Raw genomic sequence first — 24,725 nt, forward strand, 5'->3', positions numbered from 1 at the left:
TAGTTAAGAAACCAACTCAAAAGTTGACTGCTGTTTTATTTTCCAGGTAATGTAAATATCCAGACATGGGACTGGAAGGTCTGCAACCAATATAAGCAATGCTATGTATCAGACTATATTCCAAAAGCCAGACAATGTTATTTTGGATGAACATGGCAAAAAATTCCTGGGTACATCTTGGGCATCTACTGTTCTGTGAGGCATAGGAAGACTACTTTTTCTACTAACCTTCTCCATTTGCATGTTTACCCACTATTCTGCATATAAATTGCTCAAAACTTCTATTGATGAGTATAACTAACAGATAATATTTGCACTTATATGGAGATTTGCTTTCATTATTTCTTATATCATCTGTACAAAACAGACAATCTGTAGTCTTTTAGTTGTCTATTTGAAGGTCCTAATATATAGGAAATGTGAAATACATATTGAGTGAATTATTTTGACTAGATATTGAAATAGTATTTTTCCATGGACTTCAGTAAAGCATGTAACTTTTGTGATCTTTATGTTTATTCCATGGACAAGATAGGTGACTACTGGGGTACTCATCACTAATGAGGCCACACCTTGGATACTGTGTTCAGTTCTGGGCCCCTCACTACAAGACACACATTGAGGTGCTGGAGCATGTCCAGAGAAGGGCAATGAAGCTGTAGAGGGGTCTGGAGCACAAGTCTTATGAGGAGTGGCTGAGGGAATGGAGGTTTATCCCGAAGAAAAGGAGGATCAGGAGAGACCTTATTGCTCTCTACAACTCCTTGAAAGGAGATTTTAGCAAGGTGGGTGTTGGTCTCTTCCCCCAAGTAACAAGCAATAGGGAAAGAGGAAATTGCCTCAAGTTGTGCCAGAGGAGGTTTGGATTGGATATTAGGAAAATTTTCTTCACCAAAAGGGTTGTCAAGCATTGGAAAAGGCTGTCCAGGGCAATGGTGGAGTCACCATCCCTGGAGGGATTTAAAAGCTGTGTAGATGTGGTACTTAAGGACATGGTTTAGTGGTGGACTTGGCAGTGCTGGGTTAGTGGTTGGACTTGATTATCTTAGAAGTCTTTTCCAACCTGAATGATTCTATGAATATCTACTTTTGCATGTAAAAATTGGCAAAGTCAGTTGGGGGGGACAAGGGGCATGATGGTGGGACAGGAGGGGATGTGATTTTACTAACTGCATATCATGAAATCTCAAACAGAAAATATATGCTTACTAGCCTGTGGCCACACCATCCTGAACATACTCTGTTTCATTTCATTTTGGAAGCTAAGCAGCTTTGGGCCCAGTTAGTACTGAATGGGAGACTGCTTGAGAATACTGAGTCCAGGTGTTGTAGGCTTCTAGAAAAGGGCCATGAAGATGATGGATTAGAGTATCTGTCATTTGAGGACAAGTGGAGAGTGCTGGGACTGTTCAGCTTTGAGAAGAGAAGGTGGTGGTGGGGAATCTTATCACTCTGTATAAATACCTGATAGGGAGGGAGCAAAGAAGAGAGAGAAAAATTCTTTGTAGTGGTGGCCAGTATGATGGTGATCAAATACTGTAAGAGACTGCCCAAAGAGCTTGTAGAGTCTCCATCCTTAAAGATACTCAAAATATGGCTGAACAAGGTTCTAAGCAATCTGTTATACCTTCTTTGAGATGGGGACTTGAACTAGGTGATCTTGGAGGTTCCTTGCAACCTCAACTATTCTGTGAATAGCTTCCATGTTTTACAGATGGGTTTCTTTTGTTTGTTTTTGTTTATGATGTGGTTTTGTTATGCAAGGGTGTGGGATTTTTTAGTTTTGTTTTTTGTTTTGGAGTGGATTTTGGGGTTTGGGTTTTTTTGGGTGAGTGGGGTTTGTTGGATTTTTTTCTTTGTTTGTTCCAATTGGAAGGGACCTACAACGATTATCTAGTCCTGGACTGACCAAAAGTTAAAGCATATTACTAAGGGCATTGTCCACAGACAGGCATGGAACATCAACCACCTCTCTGGGAAAAGTCTGTTCCACTGTTTGACCACACTCTGGGTAAAGAAATGCTTCCTAATGTCAAGTGGGAACCTTCCCTGGCACAACTTTGAACCATTCCCACATGTCCTCTCACTGGATCCCAGGGAGAAGAGATCAGCACCTCCCTCTCCACTTCCACTTCCCCTCCTCAGGAAGCTGTAGAGAGCAATGAGGCCACCCCTCAGCCTCCTTGCCTCTAAACAAACCCAGAGTCTTCAGCCACCCCTCATAGGACATTCATTCCAGCCCTTTCACCAGCTTGGTTGCCCTTCTCTAGATGCATTCAAGGACCTTCACATCCTTCTTAAATCGTGGGGCCTAGAACTGCATGCAGTGCTCAAGGTGAGGCTGCTCCAGTGGTAAATACAGAGGGATAGTCACCTCTTTTACCTGGCTGGTTATGCTGTGTTTGATGCACCCCAGGATGTGGTTTGCCCTCTTGGCTGCCAGGGCTCCAATTGAGCCTGCTGTCAACCAGCACCCCCAGATCCCTTTCTGCAGGGCTGCTCTCCAGACAGAGTTTACACACTAGTTGAGCTTTGGCCTTCTATGTCTTCTCCCTTCATATCCAAACAAGGGCTCTGTAATCTTTTGGTAAAGCTTGACCTCAATTCCAGAGATCATACAATTTTTTCCCTCTGAGTTTGACAAGGAGTTCCCTGTTCAGCCAAGCTGGTCTTCTGCCCCACTTGCTTGACTTGTGACACACTGGAGTTCCCTGCTCTTGTGCTTCTAGAAGGTGGTTCTTAAAAACTGACCAGTACTCATGGATCCCTAAGCCCTCAAAAGCAGATTCCCAGGGGGCACTGCTAAGTAGCTCCCTGAATAGCTTAAAGTTTTCTCTTTTGAAGTACAGGGTAGCAACTCTGCTGTCCTTTTTTCTCATTACACTGAAAAGTTTAAACTCAACCATTTCAAGATCACTTGTGGCCATGACAGCCACCTACCATCATATCTCCCATGAGTCCTTCTCTATTTGCAAACAATAAGTCTAGGACAGCATCTTTCCTAGTTGGCTCACTGAGTACCTGTGACAAGAAGTTATCTACAAACTTTAGGAATTTCCTAGAGTTAATTGTCACAGCAATGATATTCCCAGTTGATGTCAGGGAAGTAGAAAACTCCCATAAGGACAAGGGCTACTGATCCAGAGATTTCTCTCAATTGCCTATAAAATAACTCATCAGTGCTATCATCCTGGCTGGGAGATCAATAGTAGACACCTACTCTGACAGCTGCTTTGTTTTCCATCCCCCAAATCCTCACCCAGAGTCTCTCAGCCACATTATTGTTAACTGTAAGGACTGTACAGTCACATCTCTCCCTTACATACAATGCAACTCCTCCACCTTGCTTGCCCTGCCTATCCCTCCTGAACAGCCTGTAGCCCATCGTCCCAGCAGTCCAACTGTGGGACTCATTCCACCAAGTCTCACGAATACCTATGATATTATCACTCTGGGAACCGACCAACACTTCCAGTTCATCCTATTTGTTTCTCATACTGCATATGTTGGTGCACAAGCATTTTAGATGTGCTCCTAAGCCCTCAGTGCTCCCTGGAACAGCATAAATGTTCCCATTAGCATTGCCACCCTCAGATGATGCAATGACAACCCTTGTCTTACCTTCAGCTCTCCTGTTGGTATCCCCTTCCTACACTGATTCTAGTTTAAAGCCCTCTCAATCAGTCCTGTGAGTTTATGAACAAGGAAGCATTTCCCCTATCAGGACAGATGGATCATGTCAGGTCTCAGCATACCTTGTGTCTCAGACTTTTCCATGGGTATAAAAAGCAATGTTCTGGTAGAGGCACCAGTCCTGGAGTCAGATATTGATGTCTTGAGTTCACCTGTTTCTTCTAAAGCCTCTCCCCTTTACTGGGAAGATTGAGGAAAATGCTGCCTGTGCTTGCTTTTGGAGTATAGGCAGAAATGTAGTATTGCTTATATAGGTTGTGAACTTCCAGTCCCATGTCTGGATATGCAAACTACCTGGGAAGTAAAACGATATTTGAATGTAAGGTAGCACTTAGTAATATTTCACTTCTGTTTTTAGAAGGTGGAGTAGGATAGGCATACCTATCCTACCACATATCTCATACCACTTTGTCCTCTCATTCTGTTTTCTTTCTGAAATCTCACCTTCCTAAGAGAGAGTTTTCCAAAAACTTGAAAAATTTAGAATGGAGGCAGCAGCACAAGGTGGTGTATCTGTTGATTCCATGTCAAAGTAGAATATAAGAAATATTGACCCAACAGTTATACATTGAACAAACTTTCAAATTATCTTTGAGAGATGAAACAGTTTTCAGACTAGATGAGGATTTGAGTTGTTGGAAGCCTTTTTTATCTTAATTGATAGATTAATCTGTGTTTTGATAGGCTCAATGATATGGACTTAACATGTTAATTCTTTTTCCTTATAATTTAATGATGTAGTATTCTGTTTTCTGGATTCTTCACTATTTGAAATGTCAGTGATTCCAAAATCGGCCAGATAGAAACTTTCTAACACAGTTTTGAGTATTAGAAAGTAGGCATTCTTTATTGCAGCATGCTGGTCACTCGGAGGATCATTCCTCTAATTGAGCGCACTGAGCGTTGGGTAAACAGAGTTTTTATCATACACAGTGATTACATATTCATTAGCTATCCCCACTTCCTTGACTTTATTTTACATAGTCACACCCCTTATCAGAAGTCCTTATATGGTTCTTTGAGGTCTGTCTTCAGAGTCCGGTGTCCTTTTTTAGGTGGCTGTTCCTCAAGCCCTGCTTTTGAGTAAGTGCAATATTGTTGTTTTGCATAACTTCTGCTTTGTCAGCCTTGCAGAGCTGAGCTGGCATCCTGCTTGCATTTTCCATGACTTTTGTTTGCATAAGTTACACCTTTTATCTGTTTCTCCAAGACTGTTCTGTTCTACTGTCCTTATCAGAGTAAAATGCTGTTTTGTTCCACTGTCCTTATCAAGTCCCTCCTTTTCCTGAGACTAAGGTCCTTATGGGAACTAGTCTCTAATATCTATATTTCATTTTATAGTGTAAGGCATTACAACAGCTATAACATTGAATCATGATACAAGCTAAAACACATAGAGCAATTATTATGGTGACAATTATAAACCAAGTCCAGCTGGGTAACCATGAAGTAAGTTTGGTCTAGATTTCTTCAAATCCCCAGGAGGTGTTGTCTTGAGCTGTAAGTTGTAAAATTTGGGTTTGTTTCCAGATTTCCTGGACATCTGTAGGCACTCTACCACTTTGATAGCAAAACAAGACTTAAACATCTTGTTTTTTCTCAGACAACTGTTCAATTGCCTGAGGGGCTTTGGCCCTTTTAATTCTGGAATAATGTATCCATGATTTTACTCTATCCAGTTTCAATGCAGTAAAAGTTGTCAGTAGTACTTGGAAAGGTCCCTTCCACTTTGGCTGGAGCAGAGCAGTTCCCCAGTCTTACAAGTAGACCCAATCTCCTGGTTGGAACTCATATGCTGGTGTGTCCAATCCCATCAGTCTGGAGATCACCACTGCTCGCTGCAAATCCTGTAAAATTTTACTAAGAGAAATGAGGCAATTATTCAAATTGACCCCTCCTTTTATGTGTGTGTTTCCTGGAATGTGTGGTACTTGGTAGGGTCGACCATATAGCAGCTCATAGGGGCTTATTTTGCTGGTGCCCTGTGGTTGAATTCTAATTCAGAGTAGAGCAAGATGTAAGGCCGGGACCCATGTCAAGGAGGCTTCCTGACATATTTTACCCAATTGCAATTTGATTATATAATTAATTAGCTCTATTTTGCTACTAGCTTGGGGCCTATAAGGAGTATGAAGATCCCAAGCTATTCCCAAGGCTTTCCTAACCTGTTGTACCACTTCTGCAATAAAGTAGGAACCTCTGTCTGATGACATTCCCAAAGGTACCCCAAATCTAGATATTATTTGATTCAACAGTATTTTAATCACTTCCCTAGCCTGGTTGGTGCGACAAGGGAAGGCTTTTGGCCACCCAGAAAAGGTATCCACCAGAACTAGGAGGTATTTAGATCCCTCTTTTCTGGGGAATTCAGTAAAATCAATCTGCCAATATTCACCTGGAACATTTCCTGATTTTATGGCTCCTAGCACTGTTGTAACCGCTGGACTCTGTCTAGCAGGCTGCTGCGGCCTGAAAGCTCAGCAAGGATTTCCTAGGGCCATGCGATTAATCGCATCCCGGAGTCCATTTTGGACAGCCCTGCGATCTGGCTCCGGCAGCTAGCAGCGTTACAACGCAGTGGATGGTAAAGAAGGTAGAGAAGGGTCTCTCATGAGGGTTTGAGATGGCTTTAATCACATCTTGTCCCTGCGATGTTCAGAGGCGGAGAGACAGCGTGGTCTGAGTGCGGGGTGGTTTTGTCAGGGGCCCAGGGGCGGTCCCTGGGCGGGGTTGGGGTACAGAACAAATAGGGAGAAACCAAGGGAGCGGCCAAGGCTAGGGAGGGAACAAGGGGAACATCACAGAATCACGGGGTTAACAGGCCACCACATAGCACCACTTTGTTAGCTGTGTTAGGGTTGTTTCTTTTAAAAGTTATATATTTTTGGATTCTTGATTGTACAATCAGAGCTATTTTAGACCCAATTACAGATTTTTGCAAATGTTTCAAAAGTTGTTCAGTACTCCAATGAGTGGCTTTTTGTTTGCGATCCACTATTTCACATAAGATTGGTTGAGGGACTACTATTTCCCCGGTTGGGGTAACTGCCCAGCCTCACAGATCAAATTTTGCTTCTAAGGATTCAATTACTTGACAGTCCCTAGCACTATACTCTGGTTTTTCTACTGGGAGAGATATCTCTGGCAGGGATATTAAGGATAAGACTTTTTTTTCTAACGTGCATTTTTCTACAGTCTCTTTGGCAGCCTTATCAGGTAAATGATTCTGCAATTCTGGTTTGGTCTTACCTGCTTGGTGTGCTCTGCAATGTATGATGGCAACTTCTGTTGGTTTCTGGATACTTTTGAGTAAATCCAAGATTTGTTTTCCATTTTTGATTGACGTGCCTTGAGATGTCAAAAGGCCTCTTTCTTTCCAGATGGCTCTGTGTGCATGTACTACTCCAAAGGCATATTTTGAATCAGTCCAAATGTTAACTCATTTTCCTTTACTCAATTCCAAAGCTCGAGTGAGTGCAATTAGTTCTGCTATCTGGGCTGAAACAGTGGAGGGGAGTGTCCCTGATTCGATTACCTCATGGTGTGTAGTCACTGCATATCCAGATAGTAGTTTTCCATTCTGGACAAAGCTGCTCCCATCAGTAAACAATTCCCAATCACGTCTTTCCAAGGGTCTGTCTCCTAAGCCAGGTCTGCTGGAATACACTTCTTCTATAGTCTGTAAGCAAACATGCTTGGGGGTTCCTTCTACTTGTTGGGCAGATAAGAACATAGCAGGGTTAACAATAGAAGTTATTTTGAGTGTCACATCATCTTGCTCCAGCAAGACTACCTGGTATTTTAACATCTGGCTAGGAGATTGCCAGTGGCCCCCTTTTTGCTCAAGTACTGACTGCACCATATGTGGTACATAAATGACAATGCTTTGTCCCAATGTCAGTTTTCAAGCTTCCTGGATCAAGAGAACAGTAGCTGCTACTGCCCTCAAACAACTAGGCCAGCCTTGGCTGACATTATCTAGTTGCTTTGAAAAGTAAGCCACCACCCTTCTCTGGTCCCCGAGGAACTGCGACAGCACTCCCAGTGCTATGTTTTGTCTTTCATAGGTAAATAGTTCAAATGGATGCATGGGGTCTGGGAGCCCCAAAGCAGGGGCCTGTATAAGGGCTCACTTGAGTTGTAGAAAGGCAGCCCATGGATCATCAGTCCAGACTATAAAGTCCTTCTGAGCTGTGTTATGAATGGAGAGGAGAGAGCTTGGACAAGTCCCTGCCTCTGCCCAGGCCTCTGGCAGTAGACAGTAGCTTTATTGAGGCAGCCAGCACCCCAAAACCACTCTTGCTCGCAAGTTCTTAATAATGGCCCATTAGGTCTATTACAAAACGAATTATGTATTTAATAGACACAAATTTAACAGACATAAGACTTTAACAGATTACTTACTACAGAGGATAAACAAAAGAACTAGTAGATAAACAATATAGCATGAGAGTGAGGTACCTATGTTACAGGTAGCGAAGAAATTGTATAGATTAGGATTCAATGTATCTTACCATACAACTTCTGATGGGGCACACATAGGATCCTTTGCTCTCAATTTCCGGAAAAGTAACAATGAACATGCTTCCAAGCTTCGGGGAGGAGCCCTACACATTTCCAGGGAGTGTGTAGGAGACTTCTGCCTCCGTGAAAATTTGTGTAGCATTTATAGTTGTGAAGTAGTGTCTTTTCAGTCAAGGGTTCCTGGATTCTCTCTCTACATCTCGCTCTCAAGGCGAGGGATGTTCATTGTCAGCTGGGGGTCTCACCTCCTTGATGCCAGAGATAACTCATTGCTGGACATCTGTCCAGCCTGTGTTATCTCACCCATTCATTGGGGGGGGGGGAGAATGTCCGGAGCTATGCACCAGCTGATGGACAGAGTAGATAAGCTTTCTGTGGTAGAGGGGGGGATGTCCTGCCACAAGCTGTCTTCAAGAGCTCATACAGTGGCTTTACTAACAACCCATAATTGCTGATCCACAGGCAACACCATCCAACCATCCCGAGAAATACACACAACTCTCTTACGGTCTGTGGCTATGGGAGTTGGCAAATTGCTTCTTTTCCTTCCTGTCCCAGCCTCCTTTGTCCTTAGAAAATTTCAAACCCCAAGTAGATTACTGTGGTCTGGACTATTTGTGCTTTGTCTTTGGATACTCTTTATCCACTTAGTCCCAGAAAATTGAACAATGCCACAGTCTGATCCCAACATTGCTGTTTAGTTTCAGTGGCTATCAGAATGTCATCTGCATACTGTAACAAGACTCCAAGAGGGTTCTGATTTTTCCATTCCTCCAGTTCTTTTGCCAATTGATTTCTGAATATGGTAGGGCTATTTTTAAACCCCTGTGGTAGAACCATCCAAGTCAGTTGGGTTCTTCTCCCTGTGTTTGGATTTTCCCATTCAAAAGCAAAAAGCTCTTGGCTTTCAGTACTCAGAGAAAAAGGCATCTTTCAAATTTAATACCGTAAACCATTTTAATTTTTCACTCAAGGCTGTTAGCAAGGTATAAGATTTGCTACTACTGGGTGTAGATCTTCTATTATCTTATTTATGGCACTAAGGTCCTGTACCAGCTGGTAATCCTTTCCATTTGCCTTCTTAAATGGCAAAATAGGGGTATTAAATATGGATTCACATTTTTTCAATAGGCCATATTTTATAAATGTTTTCCACAAGGGGTAATAACCCCTTAAAACTTTGTATTTTCAAAGGGCATTGCTTTTACCTTACTGGTCCTGCTCCAGGTTTCAATTTAATTCTTACAGGATCTACTCTTTTGGATTTCCTGGGCACCTCTCCATGCCCGGGTACCTCTCCAGCCCAGACTATTGGAATCACTGCATCCTCAAGTGATACTGGCAGATGGATCGCATCCAATTTTGAAGACCGTAGTGCAAAAATAGAGGCTTCTGCATAATTAGGTTCTTGAATAATAACCTGTATTTTGCCATTATAAAGTTTGATTTCAGCATTTAATTTTTTCAATAAATCTCTCCCAAGGAGGGGCTTTGGCGAATTGGGTAGATACAAAAGCTGGTGAGTCATCCATTGCTTTTCTATTTTGAAATCAATGGGTTTGAAAAATGGCCCAGTTTCACAATTCCCTGTTGCACCAAGGATTGTTATAGAATCATTACTCAAGTTTTCTTTTACTGTATTTAGCACAGAGTAGCTAGCTCCTTTATCTACTAAAAATTCTACCTCCTCATTTCCTTCCCCATTCCCCAGCTTAGCTGTAACCAGGGGGTTCTGGTGGGTGAGAATCCTCCAGTCCCTCTCAGTCATCTAGATGATGGCCATGAGATGGGGGCCTTTATGTTTCAACTGCAGACAATCCTTTTTCCAATACCCATTTTTCTTACAGTATGCTCATTGATTAATACCAAGTTTCCTGCAGGGACTTTGAGGTTGTCTTGGTTTGAAAGACAGGTGTCTGCTAAGGAAGGCAGAAGCCTCCCTTGGAATGGCAGATGCAACCCCCTTCCCTCCGAGTTATTATAATTTTGAAATCAAGGGGGCTTTTAGGCAAAGATGTGGGAAATAGGAATAACAGTTCTTTACTATTATATAACCAGTCAAACAAACAACAATAACTATGGCAGTAACAGCAAACAATCACAAACCCAGTCCCAGCCTTCTCAGCTGTCGGGCCCTTATCCCTTGGGTGCAGTTCCGCTCGCAGCTGGCAGGGGTGCTGGCGGCTCCCGGTGAACAGGGCAGGTGCGATGGTTCCCCCGCGGCTGCAGGGGGCGCTCCGGAGCGAGCTCGGGGAGCACGTGGCACCGGTGGTCTGGGGTCCCGGGGAAGGATGGAACAAAGGCTTCACAAACCCCTGGGCAGCTGGCCCCGGTGTCCGGCCGGACCCTCGGGAACAGCAGGCTGGAATGGCAGGCTGGAACAGCAGGCTGGAGTGGCAGGGACGAGCACAAATCCCGGGTGGCAGATGCGATGTATCCAAGCGGGGAACCCCCCGGAGGTCTGGGCTGGCGGCTTTGGGATCCCGGGGCTTTCCAGCACAAGGAAAAGCAGCCGAAGCAAGCCCACTCCTCTCTGTCCGAATGGGAATGCCAGAGAATGAACTGACCCCACACCCAGGTGAAACAAAAGGAGCAGCCAGGTCTTTTGTCTCTCTTAAGCACCCAGCGATTTGTTGTCTTAGTAACAGTATGGGGGAAAAATTCCTTTAACAGAAAAAAAACTAGACCTCTTAAAACCCCAACATTATCCACCCCGAATTTTTTCCCATACTAACATGTTACATGAAGCTTAACCCTTTTAACGATATAAATACATGCATCACCTGAATTATATACATATATACATGCTGATACTGATACAAGTACAGAGCCATGGGTAGTTCACCCTCAAACAAGGTCCCCTTGAGGTATGCATCAGGTCTCTCCATCCCTTTGCATCACCTACCAGGTGCAACCTGGTCCCTGGGCAAAAACAACCCCACAGATGGGTTTGTCTTTGCTCAAGGCAGACTTAACCCAAACAGTTTTTCCAAGCATACCTCTCATGTGCACCACTGGAACCTTATCCCCGTCTGTTGTTTGTAGGGGTTCGGATTGGGCAGAGCCTGCTCGGCTGGTGGAGCCTCGGGTGTTAACTAACCAGGTGGCTCTTGCTAAATGCACCTCCCAGTTTTTGAAAGTCCCCCCACCCAGTGCCTTCAAGGTGGTTTTAAGCAGTCCATTACACTGCTCAACCTTCCCAGCTGCTGGTGCATGATAAGGGATGTGGTACACCCATTCAATGCCATGTTCTCTAGCCCAGGTGTTTATAAGGCTGTTCTTGAAATGAGTCCCATTGTCAGACTCAATTCTCTCAGGGGTGCCATGCCTCCAAAGGACTTGCTTTTCAAGGTCCAGGATGGTGTTCCGGGCAATAGCATGAGGCACAGGGTAGGTCTCCAGCCATCCTGTGGTGGCTTCTACCATTGTGAGCACATAGCGCTTGCCTTGGCGTGTTTGAGGCAGTGTGATGTAATCAACCTGCCAGGCCTCCCCATATGTGTATTTGGACCACCGCCCACCATACCAGTGGGGCTTCACCCACTTGGCCTGCTTGATTGCAGCGCATGTCTCACAATCATGGATCACCTGGGAGATACTGTCCATGGTTAGATCCACCCCTCGATCTAGTGCCCACTTATAGGTAGCCTCTCTGCCCTCATGGCCTGAGGCATCATGGGCCCATCGAGCGAGGAACAGTTCTCCTTTATGTTGCCAATCCAAGTCTATCTGGGACACCTCTATTTTCGCAGCCTGATCTACCTGTTTGTTGTTACGATGTTCTTCATTAGCCTGGCTCTTGGGGACGTGAGCATCTACATGACGGACCTTCACGGATAGCTTCTCTCCCCGAGTGGCAATGTCTTTCCATTCCTCAGCAGCCCAGATTGGTTTTCCTCTGCGCTGCCAGTTTGCCTTCTTCCACCTTTCCAGCCAACCCCACAGAGCATTGGCTACCATCCATGAATCAGTGTAGAGGTAGAGCTTTGGCCACTTCTCCCTTTCAGCTATGTCCAGAGCTAATTGAACAGCTTTGAGTTCAGCAAATTGGCTCGATCCACCATCTCCTTCAATAGTCTTTGCAACTTGTCGTGTGGGGCTCCATACAGCGGCTTTCCATTTCCGGCTAGCGCCTACAATTCGGCAGGAACCATCAGTGAAGAGGGCATATTGTCTTTCACTCTCTGGTAGCTCGTTATATGGTGGGGCTTCTTCGGCATGCGTCACCTGCTCCTCCTCTTCTTCAGAAGATAACCCAAAAGTCTCACGTTCTGGCCAGTTCATAATTATTTCCAAGATCCCAGGGCGACTTGGGTTTCCAATTCAGGCGCGCTGCATGATGAGGGTGATCCATTTGCTTCAAGTAGTGTCAGTGGCGTGATGTGTGGAAGGAACCTTTCCTTTGAACATCTACCCCACAGCACCGGTAGTCGGGGTGCCAGTAGGAGTTGTGCCTCTGTGCTGATTACTTCTGAGGCAGCTTGGACTCCTTCATAAGCTGCCAAGATTTCCTTCTCTGTGGGAGTGTAGTTGGCTTCAGACCCTCTGTAGCTTTGGCTCCAGAATCCCAGTGGTCGGCCCTGAGTCTCACCAGGCACCTTCTGCCAGAGGCTCCAGGACAGACCATTGTTTCCGGCTGCAGAGTAGAGCACGTTCTTCACCTCTGGTCCTGTCCTGACTGGGCCAAGGGCTACGGCGTGAGCGATTTCCTGCTTGATCTGGGCGAAGGCTTGCTGCTGTTCAGGGCCCCAGTGGAAATCGTTCTTCTTGCTGGTAACCAGGTAGAGAGGGTTCACGATCTGGCTGTGCTCGGGAATGTGCATTCTCTAGAAACCTATGGCACCTAGGAAAGCTTGTGTTTCCTTCTTGTTGGTCGGTGGAGACATTGCTGTGATCTTATTGATGACCTCGGTGGGAATCTGACGTCGTCCATCTTGCCACTTTACTCCCAGGAAGTGGATGTCTCGGGCAGGTCCCTTGACTTTGCTCTTCTTGATGGCAAAGCCGGCTTCAAGAAGAATTTGGATGATTTTCTCTCCTTTCTCAAACACTTCTGTTGCGGGGTTCCCCCCACACAATGATGTCATCAATGTACTGCGAATGTTCTGGGGCCTCACCCTTTTCCAGTGCAACCTGGATCAGTCCATGGCAGATGGTGGGACTGTGCTTCCACCCCTGGGGCAGTCGATTCCAGGTATACTGCACACCCCTCCAGATGAAGGCAAACTGAGGCCTGCACTCCGCTGCCAGAGGAATGGAGAAAAATGCATTGGCAATGTCAATAGTGGCATACCACTTGGCTGCTTTGGACTCCAGCTCATACTGGAGCTCCAACATGTCCGGCACAGCAGCGTTCAATGGTGGAGTCACTTCATTGAAGGCACGATAGTCCACAGTCAATCTCCATTCTCCTTCCGATTTGCACGCAGGCCAGATGGGGCTGTTGAAGGGTGAGTGGGCCTTGCTGACCACCCCTTGGCTCTCCAGCTCACAGATCATCTTGTGGATAGGGATTACAGCATCTTGATTGGTCCGATACTGCTGGCGGTGCATTGTCGAGGTGGCAATTGGCACTCGTTGCTCTTCCACTTTCAGGAGCCCAACTGCCGAAGGATTCTCTGATAGTCCAGGCAGGGTGTTCAATTGCCTGATGCCCTCTACCTCCACAGCAGCAATCCCAAATGCCCACCTGAGTCCTTTCGTGTCTTTGTAATAGCCGTTCCGGAGGACGTCTATGCCCAGAATACACGGGGCCTCTGGGCCGGTCACAATCGGATGCTTTTGCCACTCCTTCCCAGTCAGGCTCACCTCAGCTTCTAAAAGGGTCAACTGCTGTGATCCCCCGGTCACCCCAGCAATGGATACAGGTTCTGCCCCCACATGTCCTGATGGCATTAAAGTACACTGTGCCCCAGTATCAATCAATGCATCATATTTTTGTGGCTCTGATGTGCCAGGCCATCGAATCCACACTGTCCAGAAAACCCAGTTCTCCCATGCCTCTTCCTGGCTAGAGGCAGGGCTCCTCTAGCCCTGGTTATCATTCTTTCCCTGGGCGTACATGCTCGAGGTACCTTCAAGGGGATCTGACATATCATCCTCCCTTTTGTAATACCTGGCAGCTCAGTCACCGGAGGCTGACGCTACTTTCACTTTAGTGGAACTCCCTCGGTTAGTGCCTCCCTCCTTGAGTTCACACACCCGCGCTGCCAGGACAGAGGTGGGTTTCCCATCCCACCTTCTCATGTCTTCCCCATGCTCACACAGGCAAAAGCACAGCTCAGCTCATGGGGTGTACCCTCTCTCTCTAGCTGGGGGATGACGGGCTCTGACTTGGGGGCCTGTGACTCGCACTGGTGCCACAGTGATCTTCCTCATCTCCTCCCTCATCTCCTTCATCTCCTCTTTGAGGTCCTGGACCACAGCAGAGACATGAGCTTTCCGCAGACCATTGACCATACTGTCATAATTCCTGAGCTTGTTGGCCACAGAGCCCACTGTTTCTCGGTTATTGTCAGCATCAGTCGTTGCAAAGAAGGTGGTGTATTGCGGTGGCCCTAGCTTTGCCAGGTTCCACATCATCTGTCCTGTGCACTTGACCTTATTGGGGTCATTATCATGCTGTCCATCCCTCCCAAAGAGTACCTCTAATACTGCCACCTCTCTTAGCTGCTGGATCCCTTCCTTGAGTGTCTTCCACTGCATTCTATGATGGTACTCCTGCATTCTTTGTGAACGAACCTTTCTCTCACACCCGTTAAGAGCCGCTCCCAGAGAGGAAGGGTTCCTGGCTCCCTCACAAATATCTGGTCCACACCTGGGTCCTGGGTCAACGATCCCAGATACCTTGCCTCACCACTATCCAGTTGCACACCTGTGCCCATAAGGTCCCAAACCCCAAGCAGCCAGGTTGTATAAGGCTCACGCCCCCTTCGCACAATGTCTTTTCGCATACTACGGAGACTGTCGTACGACAGGGACTCAGTGATGATTTCTGGCTCTGGCTCTCCTGCTGGTTGCGAGGGCCCTGGTTCCCCATCATCATTAACTGGTCGTACTGATTTGGTCTTATACTTCCTCCTTTGCACGGGGGCGACTGCTGCTGGCTGTGGTTGTCCTTGTGGTTCAGCTGAAACCTGGACGGTTGTAACATCCGTGGGTTCCACTGCTGCACCATCGGACTCATCCTCTTTGGGGCAGGGAGAGGGTTTTTCACTAGCTGAGGAGGTGTATTCCCTTAGCAATTGGCATATCCCTTGGCGCACCTGGCCCATCTCCTGGCACATCTCCTGCATTCCCTTCAACAGTACCCCCACCCAGTTTGGGTAGTCCATTTCTGAGGTGGACTGTTCGGCGGTATCAGGCTGTGGGGCAGGGTCTCTAGTGTCTGTGGCTGTGTCAGGTTCTGGGGCTGGGTCAGGCTATGGGGTAGGATCTCTGGTGTCTGGGGCCGTGTCAGGTTCTGGGGCAGGATCAGGCTCTGGGGTAGGTTCTCTAGTCTCTGGGGCCGGTTTCTGGGTAGTTATCCAAGCCAATCTCAACTTATCCTTGAGTGCTAAATAGAGTAGGCCTACCAGCACCAGTCGGTTAGTACTCAGAGGGAATCTAAACCCTTCGAAAATTGGTGGGGTGGGCCCAAAGAACTGGTTGAGGGGTTGGGAGAAAACTTCCCCTGGTGTCATGTCCTCACAGAAGGTACCATTTTTAACATAACCCCAAAAACATGCACTCAGTGTGTGATAGCCGTTTATCCACGTGCCCACATTCCAGCGGAAGTTAAAAACCCATGAATTCCTCACCTTCTTGACCCATAGCACAAACTGGATAACAGCAATGGTAGCCTTAGTCAGAGGACCCATGTTTAGGTAAGGAGCTGCAAAGGGGAAGAATATAGCCACAACCACCTGCCACCCGAACCAGGGTAAAATAGACCACATAGTGCTGCCTAGCAAGGTTCCTATATCTAGCACACAAAATTAAGTTATCCAGGAACTGCTATTCCTTTTTCACCTCTGTTCCGGTTTGGCCAAATTTAGAAATATATCCTCTGAGAGAAGGCACAACCACCCCTCCCCCACCAGGTTTGGGAAAGAATAAATTTTCCTCGAAGGAAAGTGAAGAAGATAAAACTGTCTATTTAACAAACACACGGGAAAGGAAAATAATATTAAATGGTAAAATCTTTCACTGTAGAGGAAAAACCTGGGAAAGTGTTCGAGTCCTCCCTTTGGTCTCCTCGGAGCTGGGGCTTGGGCCGGGGCCAGGCCCTCTGTGCCTGGTGGAAAGTCCTCCCGATGTGCTCTGATGTTACAGCAATCAAGTAGTCCAGTAGAAAAGGGAGAAAATCTGAAATTCCAGAGAAGGAAAAGTTCAACTCTCAGTCTCTCTCCAGAGAACAAGAAACTGGAAAAACTGGCCAAAAGCTGACTGGAAAGCCGCAAGCCGGGTGCTTCCTTGCTCCCCTGCCGCGGCTGGGGAAAAAAAACCCTGCTATCTTTATGTGACTTTGAACAAGCTGAAAACTGCTTTGAGAAAGTTTTGCTCAGTTTTTTCCTTCCCCCTCTCAGGCTCAGTTTAGAGGCATAGAAAGGCCCAAAAATTAATTTCTGGGCATAGGCAGCGATATGGGATACACATCATAAAGTCACCCCAAGACATTCCACCCCTTATCCCATATTGTTGGCTCAATGCCCAAACTAAGATATTCTAATTCTACACACACATTAATACATATATATATACACAGCTATATACGAACAGTGACAGTGACAATCAGCAAGCAGAGGTATACTGGCATTTCACACTACAGGTGGTTTTCACACAACAATCAGATCTCCCTGCGGTACACAACGTGTTGTTCCATCTCTCTGCATTACCCACCATGTGCAACCAGGTCCCTGAGCAAAGACAACCCCACGGATGGGTTTGTCTGTACTCGAGGCAGAATTTATCCACACAGTCTTTCCTAACAGACCTCTGACATGCACTACTGGGACCTTATCTCCATCTGTTGTATGCAGGGATTCAGATTGGGCTGGACCAGCTCTATTGATGGAACCTCGGGTGTTAACTAACCAGGTGGCCTTTGCTAGATTCTGTTCCCAGTTTTTGAAAGTTCCCCCACCCAGTGCCTTCAAAGTGGTTTTCAACAATCCATTGCACTGTTCCACTTTGCCTGCAGCTGGTGCATGGTAAGGGATATGGTACACCCACTCAATGCCATGTTCTCTAGCCCAGGTGTTAATCAGGGTATTCTTAAAATGAGTCCCATTGTCAGATTCAATTCTCTCAGGGGTGCCACGCCGCCAAAGGACTTGCTTTTCAAGGCCCAGGATGGTGTTCCGGGCCGTAGCATGAGACACAGGGTAGGTCTCCAGCCATCCTGTGGTGGCTTCTACCATTGTGAGCACATAGTGCTTGCCTTGGCGGGTTTGAGGCAGTGTGATGTAATCAACCTGCCAGGCCTCTCCATACTTGTATTTGGACCACTGCTCACCATACCACAGGGGCTTCACCCACTTGGCCTGCTTGATTGCAGCGCATGTCTCACAATCATGGATCACCTGGAAGATACTGTCCATGGTCAGATCCACCCCTTGATCTCGTGCCCACTTATAGGTGGCATCTCTGCCCTGATGGCCTGAGGCATCATGGGCCCATCGAGCTAGGAACAACTCTCCCTTGTGTTGCCAATCCAAGTCTACCTGTGACACTTCTATCTTTGCAGCCTGATCTACCTGCTTGTTGTTTTGGTGTTCTTCATTAGCCCTACTCTTGGGAACATGGGCATCTACATGGTGGACTTTCACAACCAGCTTTCTTACTAGGGCAGCGATGTTTTTCCACTCTTCAGCAGCCCAGATGGGTTTTCCCCTACGCTGCCAATTCGCTTTTTCCCACTTTTCTAACCATCCCCACAGAGCATTGGCTACCGTCCATGAATCAGTGTAGGGGTAGAGCTTTGGCCACTTCTCTCTTTCAGCAATGTCCAGGGCTAGTTGAACAGCTTTGAGTTCAGCGAGTTGGCTTGATCCACCTTCTCCTTCTGTAGCTTCTGCAACCCGTCGTGTGGGACTCCATATGGCTACTTTCCACTTTCGTTTCATCCCTACGATGCGACAAGAACCGTCGGTGAAAAGAGCGTAGTGTGTGTCTTCTGATGGCAGTTGGTTGTACGGTGGAGCTTCTTCAGCGCGTGTCACTTGTTCTTCTTCATCAGCGAGACCAAAGTTTTCACCTTCAGGCCAGTTTGTGATTATTTCCAAAATCCCAGGGCGATTCAGTTTTCCGATACGGGCGCGCTGTGTGATGAGAGCAATCCATTTGCTCCATGTGGCATTGGTGGTGTGGTGGGTAGAGGGAACCTCTGCTTTGAACATCCACCCCAGCACTGGTAGTTGGGGTGCCAGGAGGAGTTGTGCCTCAGTGCCAATTATCTCTTAGACGGCTTGGATTTTTTCATAGGCTGCCAAGATTTCCTTCTCTGTTGGGGTGTAGTTGGCTTCAGACCCTCTGTAGCTTCGGCTCCAAAATCCCAGTGGTTGACCGCGAGTCTCACCAGACACCTTCTGCCAAAGGCTCCAGGACAGGCCATGGCTCCCGGCTGCAGAGTAGAGCATGTTCTTCACTTCGGGTCCTGTCCTAACTGGGCCAAGGGCTACCGCATGAGCGATTTCCTGCTTGATTTGGGCAAAAGCTTGTTGCTGTTCGGGGCCCCAATGGAAATTATTCTTCTTGCGGGTGACCAGGTAAAGAGGACTCACAATCTGGCTGTACTCAGGAATGTGCATCCTTCAAAAGCCTATGGCACCTAGGAAAGCTTGTGTTTCCTTCTTGTTGGTTGGTGGAGACATTGCTGTGATCTTATTGATGACCTCCGTGGGAATCTGACGCCGTCCATCTTGCCATTTCACTCCCAGGAACTGGATCTCTTGGGCAGGTCCCTTGACTTTGCTCTTCTTGATGGTGAAACCAGCTTCCAGGAGAATCCAGATAACTTTTTCTCCTTTCTCAAACACTTCTGTTGCGGTGTTCCCCCCACACAATGATGTCATCAATGTACTGCAAATGTTCTGGAGCCTCACCCTTTTCTAGTGCAGTCTGGATCAGTCCATTGGCAGATGTGGGACTGTGCTTTCACCCCTGGGGCAGTCGGTTCCAGGTGTACTGCACACCCCTCCAGGTGAAATCAAACTGTGGCCTGCACTCTGCTGCCAGAGGAATGGAGAAAAATGCATTAGCAATGTCAATAGTGGCGTACCACTTCGCTGCTTTTGACTCCAGCTCATACTGGAGCTCCAACATGTCTGGCACAGCAGCGCTCAGTGGTGGAGTCACTTCATTCAAGGCACGATAGTCCACAGTCAATCTCCATTCTCCTTCAGACTTGCGCACAGGCCAGATAGGGCTGTTGACGGGTGTATTGGGGTGACCTTATGATGTGTATCCCATATCGCTGCCTATGCCCAGAAATTAATTTTTGGGCTTTTCTATGCCTCTAAACTGAGCCTGAGAGGGGGAAGGAAAAAAACCCGAGCAAAACTTTCTCAAAGCAGTTTGCAGCTTGTTCAAGGACACAAAAAGATAGCAGGTTTTTTTTTTCCCAGCTGGGGCAGGGGTGCGAGGAAGCACCTGGCTTGCAGCTTTCCAGTCAGCTTTTGGCTAGTTTTTTTCCAGTTCCTTGTTCTCCGGAGAGAGGCTGAGAGTTGAACTTTTCTTTCTCCGGAATTTCAGATTTTCTCCCTTTTCTACTGGACTGCTTGATTGCTGTAACATCAGAGCACATCGGGAGGACTTTCCACTGGGCACAGAGGGCCTGGCCCTGGGCCAAGCCCCAGCTCAGAGGAGACCAAAGGGAGGACTCTGACACTTTCCGAGGTTTTTCCTCTACAGTGAAAGATTTTATCATTTAACATTTTTTTCCTTTCCCGTGTGTTTGTTAAATAAATAGTTTTATCTTCTTCACTTTCCTTCGAGGAGAATTTATTTTTTCCCGAACCTGGTGGGGGAGGGGTGGTTGTGCCTTCTCTCAGAGGATATATTTCTAAATTTGGCCAAACCGGAACAACGGGTGAGTGGGTCTTGCTGACCACCCCTTGGCTCTCCAGCTCACGGATCATCTTGTGGATGGGAATCACAGCATCTCGAGTTGTCCGGTACTCTCGGCGATGCGCTGTCGAGGTAGCAATTGGTACTCTTTGTTCTTACACCTTCAGAAGGCCAACTGCAGACAGCTTTTCTCATAGTCCAGGCGGGGTGTTCAATTGCCTAATGCCCTCTGTCTCCACAGCAGCTATTCTAAAAGCCCACCTGAGTCCCTTTGGGTCTCTAAAATACCCGTTCCGGAGGAAGTCTATGCCCAAAATGCACGGGGCCTCTGGGCTAGTTACAATGAGATGTTTCTTCCACTCCTTCCCAGTCAGGCTCACCTCAGCTTCCACCAAGGTCAAATTTTGTGATCCACCTGTTACACCAGAAATAGAAACAGATTCTACCCCCACATGTTGCGATGGGATTATTGTGCACTGTGCACCAGTGTCAACCAAGGCATCATATTTTTGTGGTTCTGATGTACCAGGCCAACGAATCCACACAGTCCAAAAAACACAGTTTTCCCTGACCTCTACCTGGCTAGAGGCAGGGCCCCTCTATGCCTGGTTATCCTTCTTTCCCTGGGCCTGTATCTTAGAGGCTCCTTCATGGGAATTGGACATGCCATCATCTTTTCCATCATTTCTGGCAGTTTGGCTACAGGCAACTGGAGCTACTTCCTTTTTGGTAGACCCTCCTTTCTGAGACTTGCGCTCCTTCAATTCACTCACTCGTGCTGCCAGAGCAGAAGTGGGTTGTCCACCCCACTTCCTCATGTTTTCCCCACTGTCACACAGGAAATCCCACAGCTCACTTCGTGGGATGTTCCTTCTCTCTTGGGAACGTCCGCAGACAAGGCACTCTTTAATCTCCTGGTGATTCTTCTTCAATTCATCTTCCATTTTCTGCATACGTGTTTCCACAGCTGCGATTCTTGCATGTGTTGGGCCATGCACGGCATCTGCATATGCTCGGAGCTTCACTGCCATATCCTTCACAGTCTTATTTGCACCGTAGTCCGGTTTCATTATTGCTAAAGCAGAAGCGTATTCTTGTGGCCCAAGCTGTATGAGTTTTCACCGCATGTATGGAATAACTCTGGCCCAGTCTGGACTCCTCAATCCTGGGTCATTTCCGAAGACAACCTCTACCACCCCTAGTTCTCTCAGGCATTGGATCCCTTGTTCTATTGTCTTCCACGAGGTTTGCTGCATGTAGAGATCATCTCCACACATATCTTTCAGTCACGCCTGTCAAAACTCGTCTCCAGACACTGGTAGAGTCAGCCCCCCTTTTCATTGCTTGGTCCATCACTGGATCATGTGACAGGGATGCCAAATGCCTCACTTCAGCACTGTCCAGCATCACATCATCACCTACCGCATCCCAAATACGGACCATCCAACTTATTATGGATTCATCGGACCATCGGGTGTAATCCTTTCTTAGGCTGTGAAGGTCCTTTATGGACATGGACTCAGTAATGGTTTCTGTGCCTGAGTCCGTTGGTGGTTTTGAGGTTCCTTCCCCTGCATCTTTTGAGGTTCCTTCCCCTGCATCATCATCATCTTTCACCGGGCGATCAGTTTTGGTTGTGTGCTCTTTCCTCGTGACAGGAGCCACTGTCAGTGGCTTAGACTCTCCATCTGGTTTGGGCTTGCTGTCTGGTTTATCTGCCGCCTGAGTGACCGGGGTATCTGCAGGCTTTGCTGATTGATCTTCCTGCCTATCTACCATTACCTGCTGCAGTGTGCGATAGGCATATGCCAAAGCCCAACATATTGCAAGGAGCTTGTTCTCATTAGAATTGTCATTGTATTTCTCTTTCAGATATTTTCCCACCTCAGCTGGTTTCTGAATTTGTTCAGATGGGAAATCCCAAACTATCGGGTCAGAGAATTTCTTTAGGGTTTGGCCAATGTCCTCCCATTCCCCACACCATTCCGGATTTTCCACCTCTGGGTCAGGTGTCTCAGCAGTCCCCCTGGAAATCTGAGCTCTTATTCTAGAGAAGCTGTGAATCATATAGAGGAAGATTACCAGATTAAATACCAGGAGGGTGGTCTCTTTAATATCCAGGGGATACTGAACATTCTCAAAAGATAACCTATAAATTTTAAGGGAAGGGAAACCCCGTCTCCTCCTCCTCTAACAATCTGGGTGCAATTACTAATAAATTCCCAAAACAGGCTACTGAAGCTAGGACTGGGGTTAGGACAGAGAAACCACTTATCATACGCACCTCGACCAGCTGCCTGTACCTCTATCAACTTCTTATAAATCATTATCACCGAGCACAGCAAAATAGAAATCCTGATTCGTCTCCCTTCTCTGTAAAATTTACATATCAAGGACAAGATTGGAGCAAGTTGTGGATAGGCAAACAACCCTAGGGACCAAAAAAGCACTAGTACCTCAATGAAGCCTAAGGACCAGAAAGACATGAGTACATTGAGCCAGAGAGACATTATGAACACAACCGGCATGGTGACTACTTTACCCCAACACAGAATAAGTAAATTCAAACCAAAATGTAATTAGCACAGGTTTTTTTTCACTTTCCTTCGAGCCACACAATTGGGCTCCACTAAATTTGTTCCGGTTTGGCCAAATTTAGAAATATATCCTCTGAGAGAAGGCACAACCACCCCTCCCCCACCAGGTTTGGGAAAAAATAAATTTTCCTCGAAGGAAAGTGAAGAAGATAAAACTATTTATTTAACAAACACACGGGAAAGGAAAATAATATTAAATGGTAAAATCTTTCACTGTAGAGGAAAAACCTGGGAAAGTGTCAGAGTCCTCCCTTTGGTCTCCTCGGAGCTGGGGCTTGGGCCGGGGCCAGGCCCTCTGCGCTCCGTGGAAAGTCCTCCCAATGTGCTCTGAAGTTACAGCAATCAAGCAGTCCAGTAGAAAAGGGAGAAAATCTGAAATTCCAGAGAAGGAAAAGTTCAACTCTCAGTCTCTCTCCAGAGAACAAGAAACTGGAAAAACTGGCCAAAAGCTGACTGGAAAGCCGCAAGCCGGGTGCTTCCTTGCTCCCCTGCCGCGGCTGGGGAAAAAAAACCCTGCTATCTTTATGTGACTTTGAACAAGCTGAAAACTGCTTTGAGAAAGTTTTGCTCAGTTTTTTCCTTCCCCCTCTCAGGCTCAGTTTAGAGGCATAGAAAGGCCCAAAAATTTATTTCTGGGCATAGGCAGCGATATGGGATACACATCATAAGGTCACCCCAAGACAACCTCTCTCTCTTAATGCCCTCAGGCCTCACATTGGGCGCCAAGATCTGTCTTGGTTTGAAAGACAGGTGTCTGCTAAGGAAGGCAGAAGCCTCCCTTGGAATGGCAGATGCAACCCTCTTCCCTCTGAGTTATTATAATTTTGAAATCAAGGGGGCTTTTAGGCAAAGATGTGGGAAATAGGAATAACAGTTCTTTACTATTATATATATAACCAGTCAAACAAACAACAATAACTATGGCAGTAACAGCAATCACAAACCCAGTCCCAGCCTTCTTGGCTGTCAGGCTCTTTTCCCCTCGGGTGCAGTTCTGCTCACAGCCGGCAGTGGCGCTGGCGGCTCCCGGTGAGCAGGGCAGGTGTGATGGTTTCCCCGCGGCTGCAGGGGGCACTCCGGAGCGAGCTCGGGGCGCACGTGGCACCGGTGGTCTGGCATCCCGGGGAAGGATGGAACAAAGGCTTCACAAACCCCTGGGCAGCTGGCCCCGGTGTCCGGCCGGACCCTTGGGAACAGCAGGCTGGAACAGCAGTCTGGAGCGGCAGGGACGAGTACAAATCCCGGGTGGTAGACGCGATGTATCCAAGCGGGGAACCCCCCGGAGGTCTGGGCTTGCAGGGCGAGCACGGCTACAACGTAGCGAAGGCTCAAAGCAGCGGCAGGGCAGGGCAGCCGCAGCCCAGCCTCCAGCGGGGCAGGGAAGGCGGCTTTGGGATCCCCGGGCTTTCCAGCACAAGGAAAAGCACCTGAAACAAGCCGACTCCTCTCTGTCTGAATGCCGGAGAATGAACTGACCACACACCCAGGTGAAACAAAAGGAGCAGCCAGGTCTTTTGTCTCTCTTAAGCACCCAGCGATTTGTTGTCTTAGTATGGGGGAAAAATTAACAGAAAAAAACCTAGACTTTTTAAAACCCCAACAGAGGTATGGTTGTCCACATTCTCATCGTTTTCCTTTCTCCGGGGAAACCATTCCTTTGAAAATTCCTTCCATTACTGCAACTGTTTTATAAAATTTTTTTTTTTTTTGAGTATTTAAAGGTAGGTGCCAGCCATCGACTTCCAATTATTAAGGTCTGTTACTTGAAAATGGCACTTTTACTGTGATTGGACTGTCTGCACCTACCGCCTGATGGAGGGGAGCTACTATCACATCTGTGTTTAGCTCTAGTTCTCCCTGCAA

At 47.0% G+C, this 24,725-nt stretch overlaps 1 protein-coding gene across 3 annotated transcripts in view; it reads left to right on the forward strand.

Annotated features, from left to right (window-relative positions):
• LOC309584626 (ras GTPase-activating protein 1-like) overlaps positions 1–24,725 on the forward strand; it is a 116,386-nt gene that overhangs the window by 40,508 nt on the left and 51,153 nt on the right. The window lies entirely within an intron of this gene.

This window comes from Coloeus monedula (assembly GCF_965178545.1).
Source record: "Coloeus monedula genome assembly, chromosome: W".
Lineage (NCBI taxonomy): Eukaryota > Metazoa > Chordata > Aves > Passeriformes > Corvidae > Coloeus > Coloeus monedula.